Source organism: Ictidomys tridecemlineatus, unplaced genomic scaffold (genome assembly GCF_052094955.1).
Source record: "Ictidomys tridecemlineatus isolate mIctTri1 unplaced genomic scaffold, mIctTri1.hap1 Scaffold_91, whole genome shotgun sequence".
Lineage (NCBI taxonomy): Eukaryota > Metazoa > Chordata > Mammalia > Rodentia > Sciuridae > Ictidomys > Ictidomys tridecemlineatus.
Genome location: NW_027526141.1, coordinates 47,894 through 74,123, shown reverse-complemented (window position 1 = coordinate 74,123; position 26,230 = coordinate 47,894). Strand labels below are relative to the sequence as shown.

At 37.0% G+C, this 26,230-nt stretch overlaps 1 protein-coding gene across 13 annotated transcripts in view; it reads right to left on the bottom strand.

The window, feature by feature from the left end:
• LOC144374857 (palmitoyltransferase ZDHHC8B-like) overlaps window positions 1-26,230 on the bottom strand; it is an 81,970-nt gene that overhangs the window by 15,317 nt on the left and 40,423 nt on the right. For 6 of the 13 annotated variants that reach the window (XM_078037619.1, XM_078037621.1, XM_078037620.1 and 3 more), the window contains one exon: window positions 23,385-23,549. The gene's annotated coding sequence lies outside the window, so the exon portion shown is untranslated. Of the gene's footprint in view, window positions 1-23,249; window positions 23,288-23,384; window positions 23,550-26,230 lie in introns of those variants that run through there. The other 7 variants (XR_013434119.1, XR_013434122.1, XR_013434123.1 and 4 more) reach the window with 2 other exon arrangements.

Sequence of the window (26,230 nt, the reverse complement as noted above, 5' to 3'; positions counted from 1 at the left end):
TTTAACAATATATGACAAACAAATGGCAGAAAGCAGTGATCAATGAATGAGAGGTCTTTGGCTAGGTAAGTTGGGAAGGGTCCTTGTCTCATTCTTCTCTCCTGATAGTAGATCTGGAGTTTATTGCCTTGTGATTTTTTTCCAACAAATGGAAAAAGCATTTATCTTTAAATGTTTGGAATGACCTAGTCTTCATCTGACCTTCAACATTTATATTAAGAAATCTAGGTCTTTGAAATAAAATATGTCCAAAAAGCTGCCAACAGTAAAAGATGAAATCTGAATTTAGTTTATTTGTATTATATCTCTTTACTGGATGACTATCGTCTTTAAAATTTCCCTCTATTTAAATTTAAAATACTACTAACTTTTTGGCTTGCATGAGAAAATGGTTCCTATTTACTTAACTCAATTTATTCTTACTAATGTTCTGGAATGTGAGATAATCAGTTAAGTGAGGTAATCAATTAAAGTAACATAGCAACGTTATTACTATAATAAATTTATGTGTATTATTTTTCCAAGTCCCTGAGTTCTTGAGGGCATAAATTACATGTGAGCTAATGTCTCATTTTGTGACTCAGTAAATCAGGAGATGATTTCATATTCAAGCCCATTCCAAAAAGAAAAGGAAGTTCATTATTTCACATAAGTGTTAATTCCAGGGATCTCTATGGCTTCAGGGAATATTGAATGAATGATGCCAACAGAAGTTCATCGCAGCTCTGTTGTCTTCTGTGCTGGTTCTCTACCCTAGGAAAGTTTCACCACACCTCAGCCTCTGGCAACACTGAGTTTATATTCTATAGCTCTGCAGGCCTGACAGAGAGATTGCTCCTCTTATCAAATTAATCCAGTAAAATTTCTAGGATTGAATATTAATAATGGTGCCATTTAATGATCCCTAATCCATTTACTATAAACAGAGTATGTGGCACCCTGATAAGATATACATGTATTACCCCCACCTAAATTCCTAGATGGAGTGTGATATTAGGGCAAGGGAAATGGAGAATGTATTATTTAAAAATAAAAAAGTGTTAGGCTGGCCCAGAAAAGAGGTATCCACTGCAACCTTGCAAACATAACACTTTCAATACAAATATGTTAAATGAAATAATTAAAACAAATTATTTTAAAATTAATTAGAAAACACTGGGGTTGTATTTAAAAAATCAGTATAGGTGTTACAGTTCTGCCATGTTTAAGCCCTATAGACTTCAGTGAATGACAATATCTGTGAACTTTATTTTCTGCGTTTTTAAAATTATTTTTTAAGAATGAGCAAAAATTTTATGAGCTACTGTTGAGATAATTGTGCACAAATAAAAATCCAAACATATTTTTACAAATTAGAATTTATGTAAAAGTTCCGCAAGTTATTGGGATTTATCCAAGACAATAAAATTAAACAAAACTTTATGCTTTAGCAAGAGTTCAAGACTGGATTTTGGAAAGCATTTCATCTAAAATAACATTATTGATATCAAGCATGTAGGAATAAAACTCCCATTAGTGTGTATAAAACCTACCGACAAAGTCAGGTTTATTGGTTATAATTCAAATATGATAGAATTATTTTTTTTCTGAGTTCAGTTCTATAATTTTTAAGACATGCACACAGCCATACAAGAATTGTCAAAATTAAGAGAATGAAACTTTAAAATTTATCTTTTTAGTTATACATGAATCCATTTTGGCATAATTATGAAAGCATGGAATATATCTTGTTCTAATTCAGTCCCCAGTGTCTCTCCTTCCCCATCCCTCCTCCCACCCCTGTTCCCTTCCCTCTTCTGATCTTTCTGCCACTTACCCATAGTGATTTTTTTTTAAATTAATTTCTTGTGGATGTATACATAGTGAGATTCACCATGGTATTTTTCACTTATGTACATGGGAATGTTATGTCAGATTCATTCCACTCTTTCCTTTTCCCATCTCCCCTCCCTTCTCTCATTCCCCTTTGTCTACTCAACTGAATTCTATTCTTTTTTATCCCTCTACTTTTATTGTGGGTTAGCTTCCGCATATGAGAGAAAACAGAGAATGAATATTCATATCACCCCACAAATTACCACATGGTCTTTTGTAGTCAATCTACTTCCTTCACATTTAGTCCTTTGGCTAAACTGTTTTCTTATAGTTGTAACTCTTCCAGGACATAACATGAATGGAATAATACAATTTGTAGCCTTTTGAATCAGTCTTATTTTACTTAGCATGATGAATGTGCAGTTCGTCCATGAAACTGCATGAATTAGTAATTACTTGTGTTACTGCTAAACAGCATTCCAATGCATGTATTCCATAGTTTATCTAGTCAACAGTTTTTTGGCATTTGAGTTGTTTCGAGATTTTAGCCATTATAAATAAAGCTGCAATAAACTTTGCCACCCAAGTTTTTTTTAAATAAATACATACTTCATTTCTCCACTTATATCAAATTATCAACAAAATTGCAAATAACCAAACTGATTTCTTAAATGTCTATCAATTTGTATTCCATTAATAACATATACATATTCTAGTTGCTCTACACTCTCACAGGTACTTGATATTATCAGTCATTTTACTTTTAGCTATTTTAATAAATGCATAATGATAGCTCATTTGTTGATAATACATTACACACTCATTCACATACACTGCTAGATTATGTTTGCTTAACTTATTCAATATAGTTACATTTATGTAGACAAAACAAAGTTATTCTATAATTTTCTTACATTGTCCTTATTTCTTTTTAATATCAAGTTATACTAGACTTATAAAGTAAGCCAAACATTTTCCTCTATTTTGCTTCTCTGAAATATTCTGTCTAAATGATAGCAAATGATTTGATTGTATCAATTTATACTTTTATCTTTATAATATCCTTTCTTCTGTGTACTTTACAAAATAAATCTATGTGCATGCAGAAATACACCACAATGAATTCCAGCTATATGTATATCTATGAAGCCTCATTAAAAATAAATAAGTGAGTGGAAGGTAGATCAGTAGAATAGAGGAAGGGGAGGGAGAAGGGGAGAGAAAGGAGAAGCAAGCATAGGGGACAGAAATGGAGTAAAGTCAATTTCATGCATGTATGATCATATCAAAATGAACCCAACTATTATGCACAACTACAATGCACTAATAAAAGCAAAGAATAAAAATTTTAAAAAGTAATAGCAAAGATTGGAAGCAAAATGTCTATTTAAAACACTGTATGAAAAAAATATAATTTATTTCCAAAATTAGAGATAGAGTGCTAAACAATAGTTAAGCTTAATTATAGATACCGTAAATATAATGTTGAACATAAAAATTTCCTTTTTTAAAAGGAAATGCATAGAGCAAAATAATTAAAATTTAAAACAGAGTAAACTATATTATATATTCTCAAAAGAAACATGTATATCTGGCTAAAAGGATGAAAAATTTGCCAAGTTATGATGATGTTTACTTCTGGAAGAGTAGGGAAGAGGTAAATTGTGCTGTGGTAAAAACAGAAAGGATTCTGATTTTTCCATAATCTTTAATTTTACTTTAAAAATCCATATTATGCATATGTGGGGAGCACTGATGATAATTTTATAAATTGTACAATTATAGATTATAATTTTAATTATATTTATATTATAAATTTATATTTGCATTATAAATTAGAATCTTATATAATCCTGTGCATTTCGATGTGATTTTAAAGATTTTGAACTAAAACAATATTTTCCATTTTTGTTAAGATCAAGGTAACCTAATAAAGGTAAAACTCTTCATAAAATTGCATGCATACTAAAAACATTACAACCCTTATTCGATCAAAGTTTAAACTAATGTCATGCACCCATCTCCCACAAATGGTGGCTTGATAAATGAATGAGCTTTTAAAATGCTTCAAATCTTTTCATCATGTGTCATGTCGTTGGTAATTATTAAGTGAATAACAAGCCAATGACCAACTTCAAAGTGCCAAGAAACATGACAATACTAAAATGAAGGAACCAGATGGAGGTGGGAGGGGGAATGTGCATAAATGAATGCCTTTCCAATATTCCACACCAGGCTTAGCACACTGTCAATATTCAATAAATGTTAAACAACAATTGTAATGATGAGTACCATCTGCATGCCAAATTTAGAGTGGTAGAAACATACAGGATTGACAGCCCAAAGGCCAGACTCCACTTTCTGAATAGGCCCAGTGTGTACAACATTTTTCTTAGTGCAGTTAATAGCACAAATATTCTTTCAGTCACTCAGAAAAATAGTTCCAATTATCCCTAACTCTGCTCTCTGCATTTTCATTCACAAACCCTTTTTGAAAAATAACTGTCTTCATTTTGTCCCTCCTAAGTCATGCTTAACATTTCTGTCAATTGTTTCTATAAAAATTTCAAGTCTATGTATTATTTCATACTCAGAAAACTCTGACCATGCTATTTTATCTACAATGACAAAAACTTAATTTTTTAGTTCTATTTGTAAAATTTTGTAAGGCTTTAATTTATGTTAGCAACATAATGTTACATGATGTAAGAACTCCATTTATCTATCTATCTATCTATCTATCTATCTGTCTGTCTGTCTTATGTCTGAACAAGGAAAAATGACAATCATATTTTTTTTCAGTCTTTGGTTCCCATGAATAGAGACTAAATAGGCCTTGGAATTCTCTAGTTACAAGCTGTTTTCCCCATGAGAATGATTAATAGCCATTTTGTGTTTCCTATCTGCAAGCTGAAGGTTGAAACTGCTCTAAAGATATTCTCAAGATGCACAAGTTCTTTGGAAGCCTAAGATCTTTGAGAATGTAAGGACAAATTATCCAGAAGGAAACCCTGGGGACTGTACAAAAAGAAGGTAGCCCTAGAATCTGGTTTGGTGTGCTTTTCCTCAAAACTAAAAAGAGCAACCATATGGAGGGGTGACATCAGCAAGACTGCTGATTAGAGATGTCTGGTGCACTTCCCTCCAAAGCAGAAGAAAAAAACACAAATAAAAATAACACATATTCCACTGAAGCATTTGAAGGAGAGTGCCAGAGTACACTAGGAATGTGACAGAAATGCTATGGAGAACAGAGACCCAGGATAGCCTTGTAAAGAAGGGAACAAACCCAGAACATCTACCATCTTACCTGCCTAGTTGAGATAAACCCCCAAATACAAGAGATTTAATATGGGAATCCGTAATCAGGAGGTCTCCAGCAGCCTTCACTAACATAATGAGCAACTGACATATTTGCCGCTAGAGAGACCTAAAGTCCTCACAGCTCCTGCGTTCAAGTTGGGGTGCTTCTAAGGAATTCAAGCTGCTACATTACCCAAGAGAAAGGGGTCAACCTATCCTCTCCCACTAAGTTCCTGCTACATGAACAATTTTGGAATTCTACCAACCCATGGTCCCAAGAAGCAGGCCACCCTGCCCCCCTATACATGGACCTAAAATGTACTGAGGGGGCTTTCTTTGAGTATCACAGCCCACAGAGGCCCTGAAAACTAGAAAACAGCCTGAATTACCTACTCACAACTGAAGGAATAACCAAGAGACCTGTGAGTGGAATAACCAAAGGCAATCAGCACAAACAAAGGCAATCAACACAGTCCTCTGACACTGACAGGCTCCTTCTGAGCACACTGGTGAGGTTGGGTCCCTACACTGTCCTCTGACAAAGACAAATACACCATCCCCACTGTTGGGGGCACTGTTTCATGCTACCCAGGGCCATGAGAGTGATCTGGCTCCATGCAGTCCTCAGAAATCGGTGGGTACCCCATGCCCTACTACTATACACACAGTGCCAAACCCACCTGGGCCTTCCAGAACAGCCCCTCACCCATGGGTTTATTAGTAATTGACAATTTCTTGCTTCTATTGTCACACCAGCCACATGGCACATGCCTAGGCCTACTAGAGTTGCCCCATTCCTACATGACCTACAGAAACTACAAGTACCTTTCACCTATGGCTGCAGATACTGTATCCAGAGCCACCAGAAAACCTGCCCTTCATAAGAAAGCTGAATCCCAGATCACAAAGCAATTCTGTAAACCACCCACACATCCACAAGTATCACTAGCCTGATTCTAGCTGGAAACACTACATAGAGACCAAACTGCTGTGCCCACCTAGAATTAAAGTGACAAAAAATATGAAAAACCAACATAATGTTATGCTTCTAAAGGATAAAATAATTCTAATGACAGATCTCACGGAAAGGGAAATTAATAAATTACCTGAAAAATAATTTGAAATGGTGACTTAAAGGAAACTCAATGAGAATCAACACAAACTAGACATCTTAACAAAACTAGAAAATCAGCTCATGCTTTCAGTAAGAAAATTCAGCAGAGGTCAGAACCAAACAGAAATCTTAGAACTAAAGCAGTCAAGAAATTGCATTCAAAAATGTAGTCAAGTGCCTCAACAATAGACTAGATCAAGCAGAATAACAACAACAACAAATTCTCAGATTCAAGACACTTCTTTGAAATGTCTTCAAATATCTTTTGAAATATCTTTTTTTACTCAGATGAACAAGTTTAAAAAATAAGTAAAAAGGAATAAGGAAAGACTATGACACTTATGGGATAATACTAAGCAAATACTTGCATTATTATGTTCCAGACGAAGAGAAGAAGAAATAGTTATAGAAAGCCTACTTAACATAATAATAACTGAAATCATCAAAATTTTAAGAAAAATGTGAAAATCTAAGCCCATGTAGTCCAAAAAAACCAAACAGATTTTCCAAAATAAAAGTATTCTTTGAGGCATAATATAGTCAAAGTGTTAGAAGTCTAGGAGAGAATTTTAAAAGCAGAAAGAGAAAAGCATCAGGACGTATATAAATGAAAAGCTGTTTTCTCAGAAGAAACTGTAAAGATAAGGAAAGATTGGGATAAGGTATTTAAAGTCAAAACATAAGGAAGGGAAGAAGGCAGGCAGGCAGGCATACTAACATTTAGAATTAAAAGATAAATTTTTTCCAAGATAAGCAAAAATTGAGAAAACTTGCCACCAGACCAGCCTTAAAAGAAATGCTTACCACAATGTGGAGATTCCTTTGAAAACTTGGAATGAAACCACCATTTGACCCAGCTATTCCACTCCTTGGTCTATACCCAAAGGACTTAAAATCAGCATACTTTGTTGACACAGCCACATCAATGTTTATTTATAGCAGCTCAACTCACAATAGCTAAATTGTGGAAGCAGTCTAGATGCCCTTTAATAGATGAATAGATAAAGAAACTGTGGCATATATACACAATGGAATATTGATTACTCAGCATTAAAAGAGAATAAAATTATGGCATTTGCAGGTAAATGGATGGAGTTAAAGAATATCTTGCTAAGCGAAGTCAGCCAATCCCAAAATACCAAAGGCCAACTATTATTTCTGATAAGTGAATGCTGATCCATAATGGGAGAGGGGGTGGGCATGGGGAAAATGGAAGAACTTTGGGCAAAAGTGAGGAAGTGGTGGGGAGGGGACATGGGAGCAAGAAAGACAGTGAAATGAGATGGACATCATTACCCTAGGTACATGTATGATTACACATATGGTACAATGCTACATTGTGTACAACAAGATAAATGAAAAGTTGTGCTGAAATTGTGTACAACGAATCAAAATGCATTCTGCTGTCATATATACCTAATAATAATAAATAAATAAATTCTTATCAGAGTCCTATTTCCAGATGTGAAGGCTTTGTCATTAAAACATGTAAAACTACAAAACTCACTAGGACAGCAGATATACAAAAGAGAAAAAGAATCACCTTATCCATACAGAAATCACCAAATCAAGGATAAATAAGAAAGTAAAGGACAAATGAAATAAAATGAAAGCAACCAGGAAAAAATTAATGATTTAATAGCAATATGTTCTTAACTATACAAAAGTTGAATGTAAATTAAAGTACCCAATTAAAAGATTAAGACTGGCAGAATGAATAATAAAACAAAATGTACTGTTATGCTGCTACAGTTCATGTGTTTTTAACTGTGCAGTAAAAACTTGTGAATTGAGGGATGAAGAAAGCTATTTCATGCAAACAGAAATTTAGGGGGTAGAAATAGCTATACTTATATTAGATAAACAGACTTTTAAAAGTAGAAATCTATTAATAGAGACAAAGATGGGCCTATAAAATGATTAAAGGACAATAATAATTATGAAAAATGAAAACATCAAAAGCTTTAAAATTTAGCATTTAAAACATAATCTTATCACCTGGGACATGCTGGCACAAACTGTAATCCCAGTGACTGAGAGACTGAGACAGAAGGATGGAAATATCAATGTCAGCCTCAGCAACTCTCATAATAAAAAATAAAAAGGGCTTTAGAAGTACCTCAGTGATAAGCACCCCTGGGTTCAGTCTCCTGTACCAAAAATACCCTGGTACAAAAAAGATTGGAGTGTAGCTGGCCATGGTGGGGCATGCCTATAAATCCAGTGACTCTGGAGGCTGAGAAAGGAGAATCACAAGTTCAAAGCCAACCTCAGTAACTTAGGTCCTCTGCAACTTAATGAGACCCTGTCTCTAATAAAAAGTAAAAAGACCTGGGGATGAAACTCAGTGGTAAAGCATCCCTAGGTTAAACCCCTAGCACACAACCTCCTCCCCAAAAAATGTCATATAGGTGATAGTCTGATGCATTATTTGGGGAGATGACCAAGACTGACCCCAACATCATGCAGGATCTCACCTTATTGAGCACATGCTCAGGAAATGAATGCAAGATACACGTCAGACTACATCTCATCAGATCATTGCAAAAATTGACAATATTGGTAATCACACGGTTGGAGAAAAGCACTCCAGGCTCCATAATTTAGGCTAGGGTGGAAAAGTTTGGAAACAAAAATCGGATATTGCCACACAGAAGAGTTGAAGGTTGCTAGTAGTTTACCCTGAAATTTGGAACACTATTTTCCTAAACTAAGAATGGTTTCTTGCAGCTAACTACTATGTGTAGAAAGATTTTATATTATAAGGTGCATTCTTATGACATACCATGTAGTGAGTTTATGGAGTGATTTTCCCCCCAGTTTCTTGAATATAGTATCTTAAAGTCTTGACCCTGGTCTTAATTATTATTAAACACTAACTTGGAATAATGCCAATTATCTAGTACACTATACATTAATAGTGAAGGAAAAACTCAACATAATCATTTGATGCAGAAAAACATTTGAAAAAATCTAATACCTTTCCATACTTCAAATACACACACAAAACAAAGACAAAAGAAAACTTCTTCAACATGATGAAGGGCATTTATGAAAAACCTAACATTATATTTATTAAAAGTTACAGCCAAAGAAATTAGGCAAGAAAAAAATTAAATATCTGATTGGAAAAAAAAGGAGAAAAATTATCTATTGGCAGATAGCAAGATCTTACATATAGCAAATCCTAAGCCAATTATGACACTGAATTCCTGTAAAGTCTTGGGAGGCTGTGTGGGAGGCTAAGAAAAGAGGACCACAAGTTGGAGGCCAGCCTGGTCAATTTAGTGAGACCATGTCTGAAAATAAAAAAGAGCTGGGACTGCTGTAGCTCAGTGGTACAGTGCATGCCTACCATGCAAAAGACCCTGGGTTGGATTTGATCTCCAGTACCACACATAATTGTTGAGAGCCACAGCCAAAGGGGCCCCAGCAAACTTCCAGCTGCCGGCTGATGATCCAGCTGCCAGCAAACTTCCAGTTGCCGGCTGATGATTGGCTCACAGTGGCCCCAGCAACATCTAGCTGATTGGCTCCTCTGCGGTGATGTTCATTGGGCTGTTTCCCTGCCCTTCAGATTGCCAGCTGATGATTGGCTCACAGCGGCCCCAGCAACATCTAGCTGATTGGCTCCTCCACGGAGCTGCTCATTGGGTGACTTCTTTGGCTCTGCCCACGCAACCCAGCCAATCGGCCTCAAGAGCAGGAGGATTGTGGGAGGTTGAGAGGCTGGTGTGGGGGAGGAGAGGCTTGTGGAAGCCGGTGGTGGCAGTTGGGCTCTGAGGGTTTTTTCCCTGAGGAGCTGTTTTGTTTGGCGTTTGTAGTTCTAAAAATAAAGTTAGTTTCTTTTTGACAAGTGGCTCCTGATTTGTGCCAAGCCAGACTTCGGCATTTGGTGGCTCGCACGGGGAGCAACTGAGGGTAAGTAAACTGCTCGCCCCTGAGGGCAGGGCGAGAGGATGGGTAGCCATTTTAAGTGTCCTCTTTTGTTTTGCTTTGTTTTTGTTTTAACTTTCCTGTCCCTGGAGATGAGTAAGAGGGAAGAAAAACCACTCACATCTGAGGAAAAACTATTTGCGTCTGAGGAACAGATAGGGAGAAAGGACGGATGCATATGTCAGGAGGATAGAAAGGCTGTTATAATGATTTTGTGTGGTTCTATTTTTATTGGATTCTGTCTCGGTTTGGTTTGGTGTTATCTTGCTGGGTTGTATTATAGTAGAAATACGGGATCAGCAATTAGTAAAAAACAAACCGAAAGAGTGTTAAGTAAATTGTTAGAGGAAGGAAGCTTCCCAGTAAAATCAAGAGCAGTCAGGGCATACGTTGATGTAATACAAGAATATAGCCCATGGCTTTTTAAGGAGGAGTTGTTAGATATATCACAATGGAACCATCATGGTGAAGATTTAAAAAGAATAGAAAAGAACAACCCAGGGACTCTGCCAGTTGGCACATTGTCATTGTGGACGTTGGTATCTGGTTTGCTTAGTCCAAAGCCTTCAGTTCAGACATAGGTAGAGGAAGAAGAAGACATATTGATTCAAGTAGAAGAGGAAGTCTCTCAAGTTAGTCAGAAAGAGGAAAAGATTCAAGTAAAAGAGAAGGTCTTTCGAGATAGTGAGACAGAGGAAGGAAGTTTAGAGCAGAAAAATCTATCAGGGGAAAAGTTAAAACAGGAGACTGCTAATAAGACCTTTTTATTAGAGAGCGTAAGTGTCCAACCAACAGCACCACCTCTACAGGAGACTGCTACTAACAGCATTCTATCACCAGAGGGCGTAAGTGTTCAACCAACAGCGCCACCTCTACTGGAGACTGCTACTAACAGCACTCTATCACCAGAGGGCATAAGTGTCCAATCAACAGCACCACCTCCATATGCTAGGAGACTCCCAACCCCCGCAGTTGATAGTTGGGATCCTGAGACAGGATCTCAAGTATGCCCTGTATTTGAGGTAGGAGGGCAGCGAACTTACCAGGGTTTAAATTTCAAATCAGTGAAGGAGCTAAAAGAGGCTGTAACAACCTATGGTCCTCAAGCACCCTTCACTGTAAGCTTGGTTGAATCCATTACCAACTTAAGCATGACGCCAGCAGATTGGGCTAGTATGTGTAAAGCTGTGCTAAATGGAGGACAATACCTGTTATGGAAGGTTGCCAATGAGGAATTTTGCAAGGAGACGGCTAGTCGAAATGCAGCAGCTGGTTATCCTCAGAGAAATCTAGATATGTTGTTAGGAAAGGGACCTTATGAGGATCGGCAGCAACAAAATGCATATGATCCTGGTGTATATTCACAAATTGCTGTAGATGCAGTTAGGGCATGGAAGACTTTACAAGAACATGGAGGTTTACAAGGTCAATTTTCTAAGATAATACAAGGAGCTAATGAACCTTACGCTGAATTTGTAGATAGGCTTATTCAAACAGCTACCAGAGTTTTTGGGAATACAGAACAAGCAATGCCATTAATAAAACAACTGGCTTATGACCAAGCGAATCGTTGGTGTAGAGATATCATTAGACCATGGAAACAGGAAGATTTAAACACATATATTAAATTATGTAGAGACATTAATGAACAAGGGCAAATGGTGGCAGCTGCAGTAAAACAAGCTTTAGATGCCAGAGACATTAATGAACAAGGGCAAATTGTGGCAGCTGCAGTAAAACAGGCTTTAGATGCCAGAGACATTAATGAACAAGGGCAAATTGTAGCAGCTGCAGTAAAACAGGTTTTAGATGCCAGAGACATTAATGAACAAGGGCAAATTGTGGCAGCTGCAGTAAAACAGGCTTTAGATGCCAGGCCAAGAACATGCTACAATTGTCAACAAACAGGACATTTTAAAAGGAATTGCCCCATAGGAAGAGGGTTTAACAAAACTAGGTATCAAACAAGTAGAATACCGGGTATTTGCCCACGATGCCGTAGAGGGAGACATTGGGCTAATGAATGCCGTTCTCAAACCACCATAGAGGGTACTCCATTATATTGGGCTAATGAATGCCGTCCTCAAACCACCATAGAGGGTACTCCATTATCAAAAAACGAACAAGGACAAGGTGTTTATCCACAATATCGTGGACAAAGGCATCGGGCTCCGTTGCCAAAAAATGGACAGGGGGCCCCAATGCTCCGGGGCCCCAAACCACAAATATACGGAGCACTGGAGGAACCCAGCAACCCCAGCAATCCCATCAAGGTAGTGCCCAGCACATCAGATCCCTCATCAGACAAACCAGAGGGAGCGCAGGGTTGGACATCTGCGCCTCCACCAAAATCAGTACTAACTCCAGAGATGGGAGTTCAAATCATTCCCACAGGGGTAAAAGGACCTCTTCCCAAAGGAACAGTAGGCTTATTATTGGGACGCAGCTCTTCTACTCTAAAAGGACTTTTGATAAGTCCTGGGGTAATTGATTCCAATTATGAAGGTGAAATAAAAATTATAGCCAGTTCTCCAAAGGGTATATCAATAATTTCACCAGGAGATAGAATAGCACAGTTACTAATAATACCAAGCCTACATGATAAATTTTCCAATCATGCTGTAGAAAGAGGTTCCAAGGGATTAGGCTCCACAGGTGTAGATTGGGCTATGCTTTCTTTAAATTTAGATTCTTGCCCCATGCTAAAACTAAATATTCAAGGACATGAATTTAATGGGCTACTGGATACAGGTGCAGACCTTAGCATCATCTCTCGTCAAGAATGGCCAAAACATTGGCCATTACAACAAGCCACTCAATCGCTTCGAGGCCTAGGAGTGGCGACTAATCCCGATAGAAGTGCAATGCTATTAGATTGGAAGGATCCTGAAGGATGTGAAGGAACTATACAGCCATATGTATTGGATCATCTTCCCGTAAATTTATGGGGACGAGATGTCTTAGATCAATTAGGTTTGACATTAATAAATAATATCAATCAAAATGCACCCACTATTATGGCTAGACAAGGTTTTAGGAAAGGAAAAAGATTAGAAAGACAAGAACAATGTATAGCAGCACCAATACAAATAGATCAAGGAACAGACAGACATGGGTTGGATTTTCACAAAGGGCCACTGAGACAATAAAAATTACATGGAAATCAGAAAGACCAGTATGGGTTCCTCAGTGGCCCTCGACTAAAGAAAAGACACAAGTAGCCCATGATCTGGTCAAACAACAATTAGCGGAAGGACATATACAACCTTCTGTATCTCCCCATAATACTCCCATTTTTGTCATCAAAAAGAAATCTGGTAAATGGAGATTACTGCAAGATTTAAGAGCCATTAACAATGAAATGGTCATTATGGGACCTGCTCAATCGGGGATTCCTCAATTGTCTGCTTTGCCAAAAACTTGGTATGTTTTAGTTATAGATATTAAAGATTGTTTTTTTTTCAATTCCAATTCATCCTGAGGATAGTCCACGTTTTGCATTTACTATCCCTGCACTAAATCATGAAGGTCCTGATCAGAGATATGAATGGAAAGTACTCCCTCAAGGGATGGCTAACAGCCCAACTATGTGTCAAATTTATGTTAACAAAGTAATCCAGCCACTTAGAAATCAAAATCCTGAACTACAAATATTTCATTATATGGATGATGTATTATTAGCACACAAAGCTAAAAACACATTGCTAGAATGTTATGTCACACTTACAAACTTATTAAAAAATTATAATCTAGAGATAGCAATAGATAAAGTACAATTAAATTTTCCAATTAATTATTTAGGAGTTCTATTATCCTCAACCATGGTCCGTCCACCAAAAATTCAAATACGAGTAGATCAACTCAAATCACTTAATGACTTTCAACAGTTATTAGGAGACATAAATTGGATAAGGCCTTATCTAGGTATTCCAACAGGAGAATTGGGACCTTTATTTGATATCCTAAAAGGTCCATCAGATCCAAATTCACCCCAAATGTTAACGCCTGAAGCAAGAAAGGCATTAAAAATCATTGAAACATATATGGAAAATATGCATTTGGATAGAATTGATATAAGTTTGCCTTTATTATTTATTGTACTACCAACAAAAAATATTCCTACAGGAGTATTTTGGCAAGAAGGTCCATTATTATGGATACATTTATCTTATTCTCCTAACACTATTCTTACTAGGTATCCTGAGGCTGTAGGACAATTAATACTCAAAGGAATAAAAACAGCAAAGGCAGTGTTTGGAATTTCTCCCCATAAAATTATTACTCCATATACTATGAATCAAATTGATGAATTAGCTAATGAGTTAAATACTTGGGCAATAATAATGTGCAAATCTAATGTTTCATTTGATAACCACTTACCATCTAATCCTTTATTGTCTTTTTGGTCATTGCATCCTGTAATTTTTCCAAAAATGACAAGAAAAACACCTATCATGAATGCTCCAAATATATTCACTGATGGGTCAAATAATGGTACAGCAGCAATAGTTACACCTGATCAAACTTTTACATTTTTAATACCCAAACAATCAGCTCAAAAGGTAGAGCTTAATGCAGTATTACAAACTTTTGTGATGTTTAAAGATTCTGTATTTAATTTATTTTCTGATAGCCAGTATATAGTTAATGCTATAGTATCCCTTGAAGATGCTGGTAGGATTTCCCCTTCTTCTACTGTTTTCTCTTTGTTTTCCACTATACAAAGTTTAATCTGGGACAGAAAAGATCCATTCTTTATAGGACATATCAGGGCACATACAGGATTGCCTGGAGCCCTTAGTTTGGGCAATGATTTAGCAGATAAAACTACACATGACATACATATTTTCTCTACACTAGAAGAAGCTATAAATTTTCATGAAAGATTCCATGTCAATGCTAATACTTTACAAAAGCATTTTAAAATAACTAAGGAACAAGCTAGGCAAATAATAAAACAATGTCAAAATTGTGTGACCTTTTTACCACAAGTTAATCTTGGAGTCAATCCTAGAGGATTGATGCCTAACCATATTTGGCAGATGGACGTCACACACTTGCCAGAATTTGGAAAATTAAAATATTTGCATGTTACAGTTGATACTTCTTCTGGATTTTTGATGGGCTCCCTTCATGCTGGCGAAAAAACTAAAGATGTTATAGCTCATTGCTTACAAAATTTTGCCACTGTGGGCATTCCAAAACAGTTAAAAACAAATAATGCCCCTGGTTATACGTCTACTTCTTTTAAACAATTTTGCTCATCATTTGGCATTACTCATATAACAGGAATCCCATACAATCCACAGGGACAAGGCATAGTTGAAAGAGCTCATCAAACTATTAAAATGTACTTATTAAAGCAAAAATATGGAATTGGGAAGGGGTATATATTCCCCAAAGATAAACTTAAAATAACCCTTTTTACTCTAAACTTTTTAAATTTGGATTCATCAGGACTTAGTGCTGCAGAAAGGCATATGTGTCCAAAAAATGTACATAAGCCCAAGGTACTTTGGAAAGATATTCTAACAGGACAATGGAAAGGTCCTGACCCAGTAATTGTCTGGAATCGGGGGTCTGTTTGTGTGTTTCCACAGGAAGAACAGCAGCCAATTTGGATTCCAGAGAGATTAACCAAGGTTCTGACCCAGAACAGCAGCCGATTTGGATTCCAGAGAGATTAACCAAGGTTCTGACCCAGTGATTGTCTGGAGTCGGGGGCCTGTTTGTGTGTTTCCACAGGGAGAACAGCAGCTGATTTGGATTCCGGAGAGATTAACTAAAATCCTGACCCAGTGATTGTCTGGAGTCGGGGGTCTGTTTTTGTGTTTCCACAGGGAGAACAGCAGCCGATTTGGATTCCAGAGAGATTAACTAAAGCGATTTCTACAGACCAAAAAGAAGATGATTTAGCTCAAATCCATAATAGCTGATATCCAAAACTCCAATTTGGCTATCCTTACATCTGCGACAGAACCAGGATGCTTTTTTCAATATCTATTTTATTATTGCCCTTTCCCATATCATGAAGTTCTATTTTATTTTTTTTTTTTGAGCTCATACAGACCTAGGTTAATGTTTTGCTGATCAGTTCTATTTTTTTTTGACTATAGAGTTTTTAAACATTGCAATAGAGATTTTACCTGTAAAAAGTTATAAGGCCTTTACTATTGTTATGTGTTGTATGTATTATATTATGTGTGCACACTTGTGTTTTGTGTTATATGTTTGAATGTACGTATGTCCAATGTACGTATTTCCATATATCATATATGATGAGTGCTCATGAAAAGATGGATCCAAATATTTTTTTTTTATTCACGTGATTTAAATGGTTTAATTTAAATTGGGTAAATAACTGTTAAGAATTGTTTTAATATGTAAACAAAAAAGGAGGTTAACAGATCTGTTTGTTTACTCTCACCTTTCGTTTTCATTATATTTAATAATTCTCTTCACTATAATGTAAATTGTTAAGAAAATTGTTTTCTTTTAGTGCCTTCTGGAATGTTACCTAATTTTTTCTTTAGCCATTATTGCCAGAATTTCTATCTTCAGATGAAGATAATATAAATTGTTAAGAAAATTGTTTTCTTTTAGTGTCTTCTGGAATGTTACCTAATTTTTTCTTTAGTCATTATTGCCAGAATTCCTATCTTCATCCCTGTGCTGGTGAAGACAAAGATAAAACTAATCTACAGTTTCTGCAATAGCCATCACTGAACTGCTTACAGAACTTGCACTGAACTGCTTACAGAACTATGTGTCACTTGTATGCATTGTGAACTATCTGTTGGTGCAGCGACTTGTGGTAGTGTTGGGGTATTTTTGCTGATGATATCATCGGTGGTACGATTTTCCCAAAAGGAGCCGTCAATTGACTTGGTATATCTTCCTCCCTTCTGCTTGTCATGATCATTCAGCTAAAATTTGGGGGTCAACAGAGGTGAGGCAAAGAACCTCACCCCCCCCCCCGCTGAGACCTCTCCACAGGTGTGGCTGTATACTGGACCGGTAGTCAATGACGGGTAAGATCCAATTACAATGGTACCAACCTAAGACAGGAGGCTGACGCCCTGAGGTCAGCTCATCCGAAGACGGGTAAGGACCATATGTAGTATTGGACAACCTAAGGCAGGCACGGTCCATAAGCCACATGCTTGTTGTTTAAACAGAGAGGGGGAGATGTTGAGAGCCACAGGCAAAGGGGCCCCAGCAAACTTCCAGCTGCCGGCTGATGATCCAGCTGCCAGCAAACTTCCAGTTGCCGGCTGATGATTGGCTCACAGTGGCCCCAGCAACATCTAGCTGATTGGCTCCTCTGCGGTGATGTTCATTGGGCTGTTTCCCTGCCCTTCAGATTGCCAGCTGATGATTGGCTCACAGCGGCCCCAGCAACATCTAGCTGATTGGCTCCTCCACGGAGCTGCTCATTGGGTGACTTCTTTGGCTCTGCCCACACAACCCAGCCAATCGGCCTCAAGAGCAGGAGGATTGTGGGAGGTTGAGAGGCTGGTGTGGGGGAGGAGAGGCTTGTGGAAGCCGGTGGTGGCAGTTGGGCTCTGAGGGTTTTTTCCCTGAGGAGCTGTTTTGTTTGACGTTTGTAGTTCTAAAAATAAAGTTAGTTTCTTTTTGACAAGTGGCTCCTGATTTGTGCCAAGCCAGACTTCGGCACATAATGACTCTTCTCACTCTCTCTCTCTCTCTCTCTCTCTCTCTCTCTCTCTCACACACACACACACACACACACACACACACACACACTCCTAAAGAATACACACAACTAAAACTAATAATAAGTTTTATTTCTGTGTTTGAGGTACATTTGGTATTATCCTGGATGATTGGTTTTCTCTCCCCTCATCTCCAGCCCTTGCCAGGAAGCAAGCCATGTCAGTCACTGTGATTATTACTGTCACCATATTTTAAGGATGAGAGAAATGTTAAGTGTCTTGCCCAAGGTCAAAGAGCCAGACAGTGTTGGTTCCTGAGCTTGGGTCTCCAGAGAGCTAGGATCTCCCCTTCCAGGAGGGCTCTGTCCCAGCCCCTCAGAGCCTCCCCATACCCTCAGGAAACAGGTTTCTCTGAATGTAGAATAGACAGGCAGGCCAGGGTTAAATAATATATATTATTTATGAAGGTGAAAACATCATGAGGGAGTGGGTGAGGACTCAGGACCCAGAGGCCTCCATGTGGAAATTTGGATTGTGAGAGTTGTAGCCTACTCACGTAGATGAATCCACTGATATGAATTAACCCAGTGATATCTGTAGAGAGATGGGTCAACTAGGGGCATGCCTTGGGGCTTGTATTTTTGTTCCTGGTGAACTGAAGTGCTTCTCTCTCTCTCTCTCTCTCTCTCTCTCTCTCTCTCTCTCTCTCTCTCTTTCCTGGCTGTCATGTTCTGAGCTTCTTTCTTCTGCCACCTTCTGCCCTCATGTTCTGACTCAGCTTGAGCCCAGCACTATGGAATCAGCTGACCATGGACTGAACCTCTATAAATGTGAGCTAAAATAAATTTTTCCTCCTCTAAATTGTTTCTTGTTGGGTATTTTGGTCACAGTGATGCAAAAGTTGACTAAAACAGTGAAATTATTCTTCAAAAGTGAAGCAGAAATAGAGTTTCTCACATAAACAAAAACAAAGGGTATTTATCACCAGCAACCTGCTCTGAGCCAACGTTCAAACAAGTTCTTCAAGGAGAAGAAAAATGATGTAACCTGGATCTACATAAAGAAAATGAGAGCACTGGTGAAGAAATAAATGTGAAATGCCATCTTTCTTTGTCTTATTCCTGATATAAAAGATAACCATGTGTTTAGAGCGGTAACAGTAACCATATATTGGGTGATTATAGCATAGGAAAAAGTGAAATTAATGAGAGCAATATCATAGAGTACCTGCCCTACACGTGAAAGGGTGGAGTATTATTTGAGGATGTTCTTATATTCTTATGATGTACATTGCAAACTCTGGGGCAACTACTAAACATCTGATAAAGGAGGATAGTTGATATTCTAAGAGAGGGAATAAATGAAATCATATAAAATGCTCATATAACCAGAGAAATGGGAAAATGCGTAAAGAACAAAGGCAATATAGAGAAAGAAGTTATAAATACAATAAATACTACTCCAACTCTACCAATAATCACTCTAAATGTGACTACTCTAAATATGCCAATTAAAAGAACAAAGTGTCAAACGGAATAAGAAACAAGACTCTACCATATATTGTCTGTAAAAAAAGCCACTTTGATTAGGAAGACCCAGTTACAATTAGAGCCAAATTATGGACAGAGATGCACTATAAAAACCAACTAATCAGTGGGCATCTGCAATAGCTATATTGATTTTACATAAAGTACATTTCAGAATATGGAAAATTATCAGCAATAAAAGGGACAAACTCCAAGAAGACATAGCAATTCTAAATATGTAAGAATTTAGCAACAGAAATCTAAATATGTGACACCAAAACTGATATAACTAAAGGAGAAATTGACAAAATTTACTACTATATAGTTGGAAACTTCCAAAAACTTCTGTCAGGGCTTGATAGATGAAGCAGGCAGAAAATCAATAAGGATATAGTTGACCAGAATGGCACTGTCAATCAACCTGATCTTATTGGAATTCTGAAATACTCTCCCCCAAAAGAATAGAGTACACATTCTTTTCAAGTTTACATAAAATTCAGAAAGGCACACTGTGTCCTGTATCATAAAATAGTCATCAATAAATTGAAGAGATTGAAAATCAAATATATTCTTATATCACAACGAAATTAAGCTGAAAATCACCAATAGAAAAAGAACTGAAAAATCCACAAATATTTGGGAATTCAATAATACATTTGTAAATAACAAATGAGTAAAAATAGTCCCAAGGGAAATTTTTAAATATTTTGAATTCAACAAAAGAAATTACAATTTATCAAAATTAACAATTTATCCAATGAACTCTGTAAGCATTTAGTGCACTTAGTGGAATTTATAGCACTGAAGACACAGATGAGAGAAGAACAGTGGGCTAAACTCAGTAATCTAGCTTTTAAAAGCCAAAGCCAAAAGAGCAATTTAAGCCTAAAGCAAGCAAAAAGAAAAATCAATAAAATTAAAAACTATAGAAAGTTACTACAAACCACTTTATGTCCACAAATTTGATATCTCAGCTAAAATAGATGGGTTCCTTGACAAACTAAACTACTCACACTCACACAGGGAGAAATAGACAATCTGAATAGGTCTGTTTCCATTAAGGAAAATAAATAAAAAGCCCACAACCTTCTAAAAGAGAAAACATCAGGTTTCTTTGGTTTTGCTGGTGAATTCTATGAAAAATTTGAAAAACTAAATGACCTCAGTGGTGTACTATTTCTCCATCATCTCTCCAGAATATACTGGTTCATCAATTCTAATAAGTGTGCCATATTAACAAAAGGTATAATAATAAGGACAGCTGGGTGTAGAGCATAGGAGAACTATGTCTTTATATCCATGCAATTTTTCTTTAAATAAAAAACTATTCTAAGAATAGTTTAATTTTTTAAACTAGAGCTGAAAGGAAAAATTGTCAAACTAGAATTCTATATCAAGCCAAAAAAACCAAATAACATCATAAACATGAATACACATAATGTGTGTATATATGTATATACTTTATATATGTATACACTTTGTATATTGAAATCAATATACAAAGTATTAAGAGAAAATGGAGACAATTCTGATAAAGAAAAGCTGGCAGATCCCATCACCAGCAGACCTGTACTCCAAGAAACACTAAATGAAGGTCTCTGGATGAAAGTAAAGTGGTACCAGTAGATGATCAGATCCTCAGAAAAATATGAGTGCCAGAAATGGTAACTATGTAAATTATGCAGGAGCATAGTTTCAAACTATCACATTTTCTCTTAATTCATTTAAAAAATATCCTACAGTTCAAAGAAAAATGACAGCATTGTATGGTGGGATTTATCAGGTATGGAACTGGAATTTTTCTCAGAACTGTGGCATATAATAGGAGGTTAAAATTAGTATGGACTGGGCGAGTGTGGTGGCACATGTCTGCAATCCCAGTGACTCAGGCTGAGGCAGGAGTATCAAAGCTAGCTTCAGCAACTTAGCAAGGCCATAAAAACTGTACTGAGACCCAGTCTCTAAAAATTAAAAAAAGGGGGCTGGAGATGTGGCTCAGTGATTAATTGCCCCTAGGTACGCCCCTGGTACCAAAAAAATAACATAAAGTAATAGTGTATGGACTTAGAAGGTTTTTACATTTTAAATAAAGACATTAATTCTAAGTTGATGGTTAAAATTTAAGACTGCAGAAAAGTAAGAACAGAAGAGCAGAGGTCAGATGGTACAAACTGGAAACAAAGAGCAAAATATGAGGCCTAAGTCCAAATATATCAGTAGTACATTGGACAGAATGAATTAAACACCTAGTTAAAAGGCAGAGATTATCAGAATGGGTTAAAAAATCAAGACTTAATCATGGCTACAAGAGATGTGCTTAAAATCTAAAGATACAGATAGATTGAAAGTTAAAAAGTCAGGAAAATAATAATGCAAAAATAAAGAACGAAAAGTTGGAACTGCTGTATTAATATAAGATAAAATAAACTGCAAAAGTATTAGCATAAATAGAAATCCTGAAGAAAGATATAACAATAATTAATGTTCTTGCACTAAGTAACAGAGCTTCAAAATATATAAAACAAAAATCAACAGAATGAAAGGGAGAAACAGTTACCAACCATTGCGGGAGATTTTGATACGTGCCTCTCAGTAAATACATTAAATGGGTAAATAGAAGGATGGAGGAACAGTATCAACTACCTCAGCCTAACTGATGTTATATAATACAACACCCAACAACTACAGAACTCCCGTTCCCTTTAAGGGCACTTCATAAATTAATTGAAACAGATCATATTCTGGGCCATAAAATGATATTCCTTACCAATGAATGGGATGGATTAAAACTCAGAAGCTTCTTCTCAGAAAAGGGAATGACCAACAATGTGAAGAGAGAGCCCACAGAGTAGCAGAACATCTTTACTACACACATATCAGATAGAGCACTAACTTCCAGGATATATAAAGATTTCAAAAATCTTAACATCCCCGAACCAAATAACCCAATCAATAAATGGTCTAAGGAACTGAGCAGACAATTCTCAGAAGATGTATGTTCATCAACAAATATGTGAAAAAATTTTCAATATCTCTAGCAATTCAAGAAATACAAATCAAAACTACTCTCAGATTTCATTTCACTTCAGTCAGAATGGCAATTATCAAGAAGACAAGCAAAAATAAATGTTGGTGAGGATGTAGGGGAAAAGACCCACTCATAGATTGCTGGTAGAACTGCAAATTGATGTAATCATCATGGAAAGCAGTATGGAGATTCCTCAGAAAACTTGGAATGAAACCACCAATTGACCCAGTTATCCCACTTCTCAGTCTATTTCCAATAGACTTAAAATCAGCATACTACAGTGATGCAGCCACATCAATGCTATAAAGTAGCTCAACTCACAAGAGTTTTACTATGGAACCAACCTGAGTGTCCTTCAACACAGGAACAGATAAAGAAAATGTGGTCAATATGCACAATGGAATATTATTCAGTTTTAAAGAAGAACAAAGTGATGGCATCTGCCAGTAAATGAGTGGAAGTTAAGAATATCATAGTAAGCAAAATAGGCCAATTCCAAAAACCTCAGTTTAAATGTTTTCTCTGATATTTGACACTAATTCACAATAAGGAGCGTGGCTATGGAAGAATGAAGTTACTTTGGATTAGGCAGAGGGGAGGGAAAGGAGGGGAGCCAGGTATGGGGTGGGAAGAAGAGTAGACATTATTGCCCTAGGTGCATGTGTGACCACATGACTGATGTGATTCTACATCACGTACAACCAGAAACATGAGAAACTATACTCCATTTGTGTATGATGTGTGAAAGTGCCTTCTACTGCCATGTATAACTAATTAGAACAAATAAAAGAAAAGAAAAAAGAATGGTGGCAGCCAGGGGTGGAGGAGGAGGAATGGAAATTCTTACTTACATGGTGGTAGAGCTTCTGTTTGGAGGGACAAAAGTGTGCTGGAAACAGAAGGTTGTACAATATTGTGAGTGTAATTAATGCCTCTGAGTTGTCCACTTAATAGGGCTAAAATGGCAAATTTAATGGTACCAGTCCTTCAAAACAATGAACCCTTTAATTATTAAAATTTTTAACATTTTCCTTTCCAGAAAATTAAAAGAGTAGGATACCATTCATAGTTTTTTTTCTTGAGAACCTCCTTGGCTCCCAAGATGTGAGGCATTAACTTGTGAGCCATTTCACCATGTTCAGGAGTGGGTACTGCAAAGAGAAAATAAAAAGTGCATAATTTAGAAGCAAAACATTTTATGTACTTTCAACTAAGGTCTGAAGACTACTTATGAATACAGTTGACTTAAACAACCCATATTTTAATACCTGCCCCAAACCTCTGTTAGTCACAACCATAACTTTTATAAGCTGTTTGGAAAACAGTTGTTTTTAATTGTTCTAAATTCTGAAAGTCAACAGTTAAACAGACCATTAATACACTCATGTCAGTATCAAAAGGACACGATATTTGATTGAACCCATGGTGGCTTTACCAGTGAACTACATCCCTAAACCTTCTTTTAAATTTTTCAGATAGGGTCTACCCCACTTCTTAAGGCTGGACTTAAACTTGTGATCCTCCCTCTTTAGGCTCCCCAGTCACTGGGATCACAGGTGTACAACCATTGAGTATAGCATTTATGACATTTATAAGGTAGCTCAACAAGTTATAATTTATCAAGTTACTGGAACTATTTTGAGTGTGTGTGTGTGTGTGTGTGTGTGTGTGTGTGTATGTGTGTGTGTGTGTGTGGTGTTAGAACCAAACTCCGGGCCTTGTGCATGCTGGCAAAGCACTCTACCACTGAACAACATCTCTAGCCCCTCTGCATTCTACAAAGAAAATCACTATAAATACTACAGTGAGTAAAATGAGGTTATCATTCTCTCTTCCTGCTTGAATTTTGTATCCTCCCGCCTTCCCCTTCCTTTATTGTTTCTCCTCCTCCTCCTCCTCTTCCTTCTCCTCCTCCTCCTCTTCTTCCTCCTCCTCCTCCTCCTTCAACTTCCCTCCTTTCCTCCCTCAATTCTTTCTTCACCAACTCCCCCCACCACTGCCCTTTCTTTGTAGGAGGTGGTGCAGGAACTGAACCCAGGAATATCCTAGGCAAATAAGTGCTCTCCCACTGAGCTATACACCAGCCCTCTTTTCACTTTATTTGGAGACAGGGTATCTCTAAGTGGCCCAGGCAGGCTCCAATTTGAGATCCTCCTGCCTGAGCCTCTCCAGAAGATGAGATTACAGGTGTGTGCCCCCAAGGCCTGGCAGCTTCATCTTTTCTGGGTTAAGTATAAATACAATACATTTGCTTAAAGAAAACAAAATCAACCTGGGATGCATAAAAGTATTAAGAAAAATGATGACAATCCTTCTATCAATATGGACTATCCTGTTAAAACTTCACAAGCTTTTTAAAAGTCACATTTCAAAATGATTTGGATATACTGACACTCTGTTCCTTCAAAAGCTATATGCCAGTTACATCATTCCTAAGAACTGACCAAAAAATGATTCTAATGGTTAAATTGAATAGTGCCTTAATATGGGTGTTTTCATAATTTAACCAATCCCCTTTATAAAATCTTTGTATTCTTTAATTTTTGATTATTACCTTTAAGTTTCTAGAAGTGAAATTATTTCTAATTAATGGACTTTTTAGTATAAATTTTAGGTTTAAAAGTGAGCAGACAATAGGGACCCTCGCTAAGTTGCCTCTGACACAGGAAGGACACTTAAGGGATCCCGCTGACCTTCTCCAAAACTGAAAAGACAACTAGATAGCCTTGCAAATGCTTTTTCCAAATGCATACTGGGTCTTAAAATGTGGATCCTGAAATTTTCCCATGTTGGCCCCTCATTTTCTTATTGATATCTTGCATTACAGTGCAGTATACTTACTACAATGATACCTATTGTGGATACATATCTATATATTAATACACTTTTGTTGATTTTTGGAGGTGCTGGGGCTTGAACCATGGGGACTCGTATATGTCGGGCAAGCACTCTACCACAAATGAACAAATACGAACTTACGTCTATTAATCCAAAGCTAACACTTGACATTAGAGTTCACTCTTTCTATTGGGTTATATAATTCTATGGGATTTGAAAAATGAATATCGTCCTGTGTATCTACCATTATAACATCATACTAAATAAATTCACTGCCCTAAAAACCTACTACTCATCCTCTTTACACCCCTGAATCCCTGCAATCAATGATTTTTTAAAACTCCTCATACTTGAGATGTCCTAAATTACATGCTAGGCAAGTACCCTACCATGGATTGAACACTTCTAGCCCACACGCTACACTTGGAATTGGAGAGCATCTAGCCCCTTTAGATGGAAGGGCAACACTAAGCACTATGCTCTTAAAGATCTTTCAGAGAATAATATGCCCACACCATAGGCATGTAGTCAATTATCCAAGTTATTTCTCTGTTATAAATAAAGAGATAAGATAAAATTCTTTCATGCCTTTTGGTGTTATGATATCTCAGTTTTAATCCATGAATACTATTCTACTGTATGGATGTAGCACATACATTGGATTTCTTTTGTTTATATTGTGGTGCTGGGGATGGAATCCAGGGCCTCAGCAGGCTAGCCATGTGCTCTACCACTGAACTGCACACAGTCCTCACATTCACTTTTTGAAACACATCTTGTTCCAGATTTAGCAAATATGAATAAAGATGCTATAAAAATTTTGCACAGGTTTATGTGTGGACACATCTCAATGCATGGGGGTAAATACCTAGAAACACATTGCTGGGTTATGTGGTAAGGTCATGTTTCATTTTGTGGGAAACTGAAAAAACCCTCTTCTGGAGTGGAGCCTCCCATTAGCAATGCAGGAGTATTCCTGTTGCTCCATCTCTCA